The sequence below is a fragment of the Ictidomys tridecemlineatus genome, chromosome 4 (genome assembly GCF_052094955.1).
Source record: "Ictidomys tridecemlineatus isolate mIctTri1 chromosome 4, mIctTri1.hap1, whole genome shotgun sequence".
In the NCBI taxonomy this organism is placed as follows: Eukaryota; Metazoa; Chordata; class Mammalia; order Rodentia; family Sciuridae; genus Ictidomys; species Ictidomys tridecemlineatus.
This window is the reverse complement of record NC_135480.1, coordinates 139,293,907-139,301,829: the sequence shown is the minus strand read 5'-3', so window position 1 is coordinate 139,301,829 and position 7,923 is coordinate 139,293,907. Positions and strand designations below refer to the sequence as shown.

The following is a 7,923-nucleotide window of genomic DNA, read 5'->3' as shown; positions in this document are numbered from 1 at the left end:
ACATTTCTTTTCTTCTTGTGTTGAGTTTTATGCATCTGTTGGAGGTATTTCTTTTCTGCTCTTATGTGTGAGCCTTTGTAGGGCACACTCTTCACTTGCCTAAGTGCTCTAGAGTGATCTAAGTTGAGATCCCTCCTCATAGTTGTGGTTTTCCACAATGTCATCCACGGCCGTAATAATTGCAACAAAATGAATGGTGGGGACAGGAATTGTACAAACCAATAAGTTCTAAAAGATGATAAAGACATAGTTCATTAAGAGATAATAAAGTGTGATAGAAAGGTAGAAGAGATGTTTTATAAATGAACAGAGAGAACATAGAAGATGTAGCAGGTAATTGTTATAAGGAAGGAGAAAAAAATAGGAAAAACAAAGTAAAGGGAGGGAGAAAGAACAAGAGAATGTGTTAGCAAGAGAATAAAAGAAAGATAAATGAGAAGAAAAACAGAAGAAAGCAAAAATAAACAACACCAAAATTCTAACCTACAAAAATCAAAATCAAAAACAAAACAAAAAGCTACATAATAAAAATGCTAAAAATGAGAAAAAAGAAACAAATATGTATATATGTCCCTGAACCAATCAGCAGTAGTAAGACCACCAAAAAAATTAAAAGGGAAAAAAATTTCTTCATGAAAAATGAAGTAATCATCTCCACTGAGGTGATCAAAAGAGTTGACAAGAATGGATGGTCATTGCCTATGCCTAATTGTCCTTCTTTCCATTTCTTCTTGGGCTATATACTTACAGAGAGGTGAGGGGCGACCGAGGTACGGAGCGTGATTGCATGAGTGTAAAGAGGTAAGGGCTGGGGATTGTTAACCTCTTCCTCTTTTTGTATTGCTTACTGAGCTTCCAGTTGGTATGTCTAGGACTGAAGCTAGTTGAAACACCTCTCAGCTTCCCTTCTTACCAGTATGAGGTGGGATGAAGAGGGAAATACTGTCAAGTGGAGTTTGTTCTGCACAGACTCCAGACTGATGCACTCTCGGGGTGGGGCTGCTGCAGAGTTCTCTGAGGGGAGTTCCAGGGGTTAGGACTTAGGTCTAATCAGGCCTTAGGTGTTCTGGCGTGTGGTATGTGCTCTGGAGAGTTTAGATCAACATACCTCTAGGGCTCTGCAGTTGCCAATCTCTGCTTGGGGTCTGGATCTCAGGAGCCTCCCAGTAATTCTTCCCATGAAACAGGGGAGCCCATCCTCCACACACTCTGCTGCCCACACACACAGCCTTTCTAAGCTTAAACCCTGAGTGTACTCACACCCACGGGTTCAGATTCTCAACCCTCTTCAACTGGTCACATGGGCTGCCAGACTGCAAGGAAAAGCAAGTCCCCTTTCATTTTATTTTTCTAACTTGAATCCCCAGGGTATCCTCTTCTCTGTGCCTGTTTCACTCACATTCTGCTGGGTATACCCTATGCCACACAGTAGGTGCTTGCTGGGTGGTCTGGCAACGCACTCTGTGATCTCCTTAGCTCCAGCATCAGCAAGCAGCAGCATGGCCTTCTCAATATGGCTCCAGCTTTAGCTCCCCAGCAGCCAGCTGAAAGACACAGAGCATTTTTCAAACACCAGTTTGTGGTGCAGCTTCTGGATCAGGTAGGTTCAAGATGCTTTTCTGATCTACAGGTTTTTCTGTACTAAATCTTCTTGCCGTTTCTCTCTGTGTGTTATCCCTCCCCTCTGTGGTAAGCCAAGGTTGCTGCCACTGCTGTCGCTGCTGCTGCAATTGGCTTGGCTCCAATGTCCTCTTTCTTCTTTGTTCAATACACCCGAATCTCTAAAATTTTCTGAATGTCCAATATTGAATTTTAGTGAAATCCCTCTTTCATCCACCTTGCTGAGAAGGGGTACTCTACTGTTTGCTTCCCAAACCATGGAGCAACTAGGGATGCAGCTTTCATCTGATGTACCACCTTGAACCCCCCTTATCTTTTATTTTGAGACAGGGTCTCACTAAATTGCTAAGGTTGGCCTCAAACTTGTGATCCTCCATCCTCAGCCTCCTGAGTTGCTGGAATTACAGATGTACACCACAGTGCACAACTGTCACTCTGTTTTATTTCCTATTTTAAAGGTCTTATTTATTTGCTAATATGTTAATCATCAATTATGCCCCACACTCTATAATGTCTGCTTTCATTCCATGAGCAATGTAAGCCAAGAGGTCTGGGAGTCATTTTTCAAACCTTCTTTTCTTTGCTGTCTCCTACAACTTTTTTTCCCCCCAAATCATCTGCTAATCTTGACAGTTCTAATTCTAAATGTGTTGGGAACTCTCTTAATGTCCCCTGCTGTTGTTGTAGCTCCAGGCTACCTTGACACTCACTGGACTGCAGTCGCTTCCTGTTGGCTGCCCCACTTTCACTGTAGCCCTTCTCCAACCCCTTCTGAACACAGGGCCTGGAAAAAAAAGAGCTGATAAAAATACAGGTCATGTTGTTCAGGGCCTGACATATTTGGCTTTTTTATAGTATTAGCTCAACAAATGTGCATAAAGAAGCAAATGAGAATGAACTGATAGAACGTCTTTTCCAGTCACATCTTACAGAGATGGCTGGTGACAATTAGTAGGTCACAGAGCTACTACATGAGATTTGGTGCTAAGCACAATTTTTCTGAGAATGGTCAAATGTTTATCTATAGAAAGCATGCTGCCATAGCTCTTCATTCCTTCTCACTCCAAAAAATGAGCAGCATTTAATTTTAACTTTAATGTATAATCATTTAAATTGTGATTGGAAGATTGATTCCCATTTATTATATATATATATACACACATATATGTATATATATATACACATATATATATAATATATTTATAATTTGTGTGATATGTATTTCCATAATGTATGGAAAAGATGTTTTGGAGGACAGTAACCTTAGATTTAAGAAAATTGACATTATAATTTTAAACCTTGTCTGCACCATTAACAAACATAGGCTTTAGCTCTTCTAATCCCTTGAATTTTTATAACAACTTTTAAAAACTGCAAAATATTCATAGACTTTTTAAAAAATCAAATTATTTCTTAGATCTTTTGGAAAAGGAAAAAGAAACTATATAGTGTTTTTATTAGGTTCAGATAGCAATGCATAACTATGTTTCTCTTTTTAAAGTCATAATATATATAAAATATTAAGCATTTTTCTATGGATTTTTTTTATGCAGAAGGTTTTTTTTTTTAATATATATATAAAGCCCTGAAGCAACTTATAAATTTCATCACTGGTCTTTACACATGTTGGCAGTCACACATGTGAAATATATGTTTGAAATTTGTTTAATTACTTTGACATTTAGTATTATAATAAGCATTTTTACCTAATACATAAAGGAATACATTAAAGGGAATCCAATACCAGAGTTATCCTCTCATCATTAAGCAGAAAGGATGTATGTGTTTTAAAATTACATGCCATACCTGAGTTGTCTTCAAATGTCATTTAATTTACCATTTCGTTCATTTTAAAATGGTCATAGTTTTTTTCATTCTCCCTGACTCTTAATTCGTTAGATACTAACCATCCACTCCAACAACCATAATCAATTCCAATTTACATCAAAATAATTTAAAATTGATCAAAGAACCAATTGCATAACCTAATTTTCAAAAGCATTATGCTGCCAATATATAGTAGTAATATAATACATTTCTAATATTGTCAATCTAAATTGATTTTTAAAAAGTGTTTAACACATGCCTGACACAAAAAGTGCTTGCTAAATGTATGGTCACGTCTTTGAGACTATCATTTTCTTGGCAACTATTTCGATTCTATTAAAGATTAATAGAATTGTAGTTAGGGTGACCATCTGTCATAGCTAGTTTGGAAGAATCCTGGTTAATGTCTATTGTCTTAATGCTCTTCAACTTAACATTTAGCACTCCAAAGTATCTTGATTTGGAGGATAAATCATATGGTCACCAATTTATCACTGCAAGGTGTTAGGGAAATGCACCCCCCACCCCCAGTCCCCATAACGGAAGCCTAGCTTGCAGCAAGAACTGGCCTTGAACTCAATAGAAATTTGCCCTTCCCCGAAATCTCCTTAGACCAAAAATGTTAACCCCGCCCTTTGAAGAAGCAGCAGCGGCTGTTCCAACTAGAGACTGTCCCTGCTTTATAAAACCCCTTGCAAATTTCTACAGGAGCGGCACTCCGCTGTTGTGGTGTCCGGTGGCAGTGGGCTCCAATAAAGCTTTTTGTTATGTGCGGTGCGGTCTTTTTTCTTGGCAGTTAAACCTTACACAAGTTCCAGCGGTAAGTCTACAGTATGGTAATCATCTATGGATTCCAGCTGAACTCTATGCAGGTCCCATGACAGGCTGAGTAGCTCTCCAAGTAAGGGAATGTGTACTTAAAACTGGTATAATTATTCCAATGCCTCTCTCCCCTTTCATGTTAAGATGAGATTCAGACAACACTTAAGGAACGGAAACTACAGATACTTACCTTTCTTTTCCTGTGGTAGACAGGGTGAACTAGAACTATAGTGGTCACAATTGTTTGTAGATTTGGCTTCTGTTGCTGCTGTGATTTCTCAATATATTCCAATTTCTAATTAAGTTTTTTAACTTGAAATTGTGCTTTATTCTGTCACCTAAATCTTTATGGCAAAGCCAAATTGATATCATGTGAAAATCAGTCTTTTTTACTATTCTACATTAGAGAAAGCTTAGTGGTGGCTTCAAAACTCCCAGATTTACTACTGGCTACATAATTTGTGGAATTCACTGTAAGTTGAAAATGTAGGGTGCTTTGTTAAAAGATTATTGAGTCTTTTAATATGATAACAGTGGAGCATTCAATCAAGCATGGAGTCCTTCTATGACTAAGACTCTCATGATTTCATAGAGCTTATACCTATGCAGTTGGCTCTGCTTGAATCTCTCATCTAATGGTTTCTTTCAATTTCTTTTCAAACAATTATGGATCATTATTTTGTGTGTTCATTAGCATAGATGAATTTACTCATGGCTGGGAATGGATGATGCTAGTAAAGGTGTTGACAGAGGTTTTAGGCAAAGGCTTAACTCAGACAGCTCAAGGAACTGGGCAGGTATGATACCACAGACAGTAAAACCATCAGGTAGTGACTGACTACATGCCTGCAGAGGACAACAGCTGCCTAGTCAGCCATAGAGGATTTCTCCCACATATGAACATAGACAGTGTGCTGTCAAACCTTCTTAAAGAAAATTTAGAAATAAAAAAAAAAATCGTGTAGAATTTTATTTCTCTATTGTCAATTAATTGAAGATATAAAAAGATTTAATGTTGGTTGAGAAAAATAGCTGCAGACCAAGGTTGACCCCAGAAGTGTTAGCCTTCTAAATTTTTGTTTCTGATAAAATTTATGAAGGTATTATTCACATGCAATGAATTTACTCTTCAGGTGTAATTTCTATGAGTTTTTAAAAATACATCTGTGAAACAACCTCCACAGGCAAGATGTTGTTTAATTTCATTATTTCCTCACAATTTCCTGGTGTCTCTGTGGCAATTCCTCTAGCTCTGTCAACAACATGCCATGTCATATAAATGGAATCACACTTCTTGGAGCCTGTGGAGACAGGCTTCCTTCAATTAACATAAAACAATGGAAACTTATCAACATTACATTTACATTAATGTGTGTACTAGGTTTGTTTCTAATTTCCACAGGCAGTTTTTTTTCGTTGTCTCTCCTTTCTCCTTCCTTCCTTCCTTCCTTCCTTTCCTTCTTCCTTTTCTCTTTCCTTCTTACTTTTCCTCTCTCTCCTTTAGTTATCAAGTATACAAAAATGGATTAATTTTGGTATTTATTTCATAGCACTATCATTTTGGTTCATTTCATTATTTTGACTTATAATAATTTTATTGAGATAAAATTGATGTACAGTAAACTGCACATCTTAGAGTGAAATGGCTCATAATGTAGGTAGATGTTTAACTTTTTAAGAAATTACAAAACTGTTTTCCATAATGTGTACCATTTTGCATTTCTACTAGCTGTATATGAGAGTTCTCTTTCTTCCTCATCCTCTTCAACACTTGGTATAGCCAATATTTAAAAGTTTGGCCATTTTAATACATGTTTTGCAATATGTCACTGAGATTTTGATTTTCTTTTCTCTATTTGCCATCATTTTCTTCATTGGTCAGTGATTTGCTTAAATTCCTTGCATATTTTTAATGAGTTGTTTTCTTCTTAGTACCTCTTAAGAGTTGCATATATACTGAATATAGGTTCTTTATCAGACATATGATTTGCAAATATTTTTCTCTCAGCCCATGATTGTCTTTTCATTATTTTAACAGGGGCTTTTGAGGAGTAGTTATTTTTAATTTTGAAGTTTATTTTATCATATATATATATATATATATATATATATATATATATAAAAACACACAATATAGACATACATATATATGTCTTCTGTTCCCATAATCCATTTGTCTTAATGCAATAAGTACTATACTGTTAATAGGGGGCAGACAGATGTAAATGGTGAGAACAGAACATGAAGTTAAAGGAATAATTCTATAAAATTGGCTCATTGTGCTGACTTCCACATGCTTTCTTTCCAAGAAGCAATTTACCTGCAACCCTGCCTGGCTTAAGTGGAGAGGATATTTCACAGTCCTCATCAAACTACCTGTTATCTGCAGGAAAAATGCAAGCCTGAAATAAGAGAAATCCAAGTTATCCTGAAGGGGGAGCATTTTGGGACCCTTTTGTGAGAAACAGTCCAGTGATTCATCTTCAGAATATAGCATTTAGCCTTACTCTGAGATGTAAGAAAGGCAACCTGTAACCTAGCTATCTAAAGTCTACAGTCCTGGATCAAGTCTCCTGAGGATGGCCCAAGTGTATCCAATCATAGTGATTTTAACAATAGCCCTACCCTTTGTCAATTTAAAAACTAGCCAATCACATAGCTTGTAACTCAAAACTCCTCCTATCAGAGTAAGGGGCAGTGCTGTGTTAGGGATAAACAGGAGTGGACTGCTAGGTGTGCTGGCTTGACCCAGTTTATTCAGTAGTGCAGCCATCGCCCTTCTGCGGAAGTAAATTTTGCCTTGGGAAACTACTTCTAAGTATCAAGTATTGAAAAAGTATCAAGGATACTTCTGCAAAATGAACAATTGCAGAGAAAACTGGCCAGATCCCAGAACTCAGACCTAAGTAAGGTCTCATTCAAAGGCAGAGACCTCACTAAGAGACTAACTAATGGATAGAAATATCTATGAGCTCCATCAAGGCTTTTTTCAAATGTAAAAGACTGAGGCTCAGCTATGGAAACACTCTAGCCAACTCCTTTGTCCCAGAGAGGTGGAAAAAAATAGAAGGTGAGAGTGAACCCGAATGGGAAATATAGGAGGGATTCAAGCTCAGGCTAAAGGATAAAACAAATATCCTTGATACTTTTTCAATGCCTGTTTAACATAGATTTTGATCAATGTTCATACCCCCAAACCATATAAGCCCTCTAACCTAGTATATCAAAATGGGTTTTCCTGTTATCAGGCCACCTCCATATTGGGGAGTTCTCTTGAAAAACCAGCCTCTACCTCAGAGCAAAGCCTGTCCTAGGAAGGGACATGACCTTTGTCCTTGGAAAGACCCACAGAGCACTCCGAGGCACATTCCCACCCTGCTAAGTGGTTTATCTACAAATAACAGGAGAGATCGATCTGCTGCGCCAGGTGTCCCTGACTCAGTCATGCTAGGTGGGGACCCATAGCAACCCCTAGCAGCCACCAATCAGCATGAGACAGGGAAATACCTGGGATGCCAGATGACCCTCCCAGTAGTTTATGGTGGTTGATAACGTGTTAGGAAACCATGTAGTTCAGCATGAACACCCTTCTTGGCTTAAAGCAATCAGTTCAGTGCGCGCGCGCTGAGGACCGAGCTAGCTCGCCATAAACAC

At 37.9% G+C, this 7,923-nt stretch overlaps 1 protein-coding gene across 2 annotated transcripts in view; it reads left to right on the top strand.

Moving 5' to 3' along the window:
- The first annotated feature begins 1,289 nt into the window (after positions 1-1,289).
- Positions 1,290-7,923, top strand: part of Tmc1 (transmembrane channel like 1) — a 157,293-nt gene continuing 150,659 nt past the window's right edge. The window contains exon 1 of one of the 2 annotated variants that reach the window (XM_078047494.1): positions 1,290-1,600. The gene's annotated coding sequence lies outside the window, so the exon portion shown is untranslated. The remainder of the gene's footprint in view (positions 1,601-7,923) is intronic. The other variant, XM_078047493.1, reaches the window with a different exon arrangement.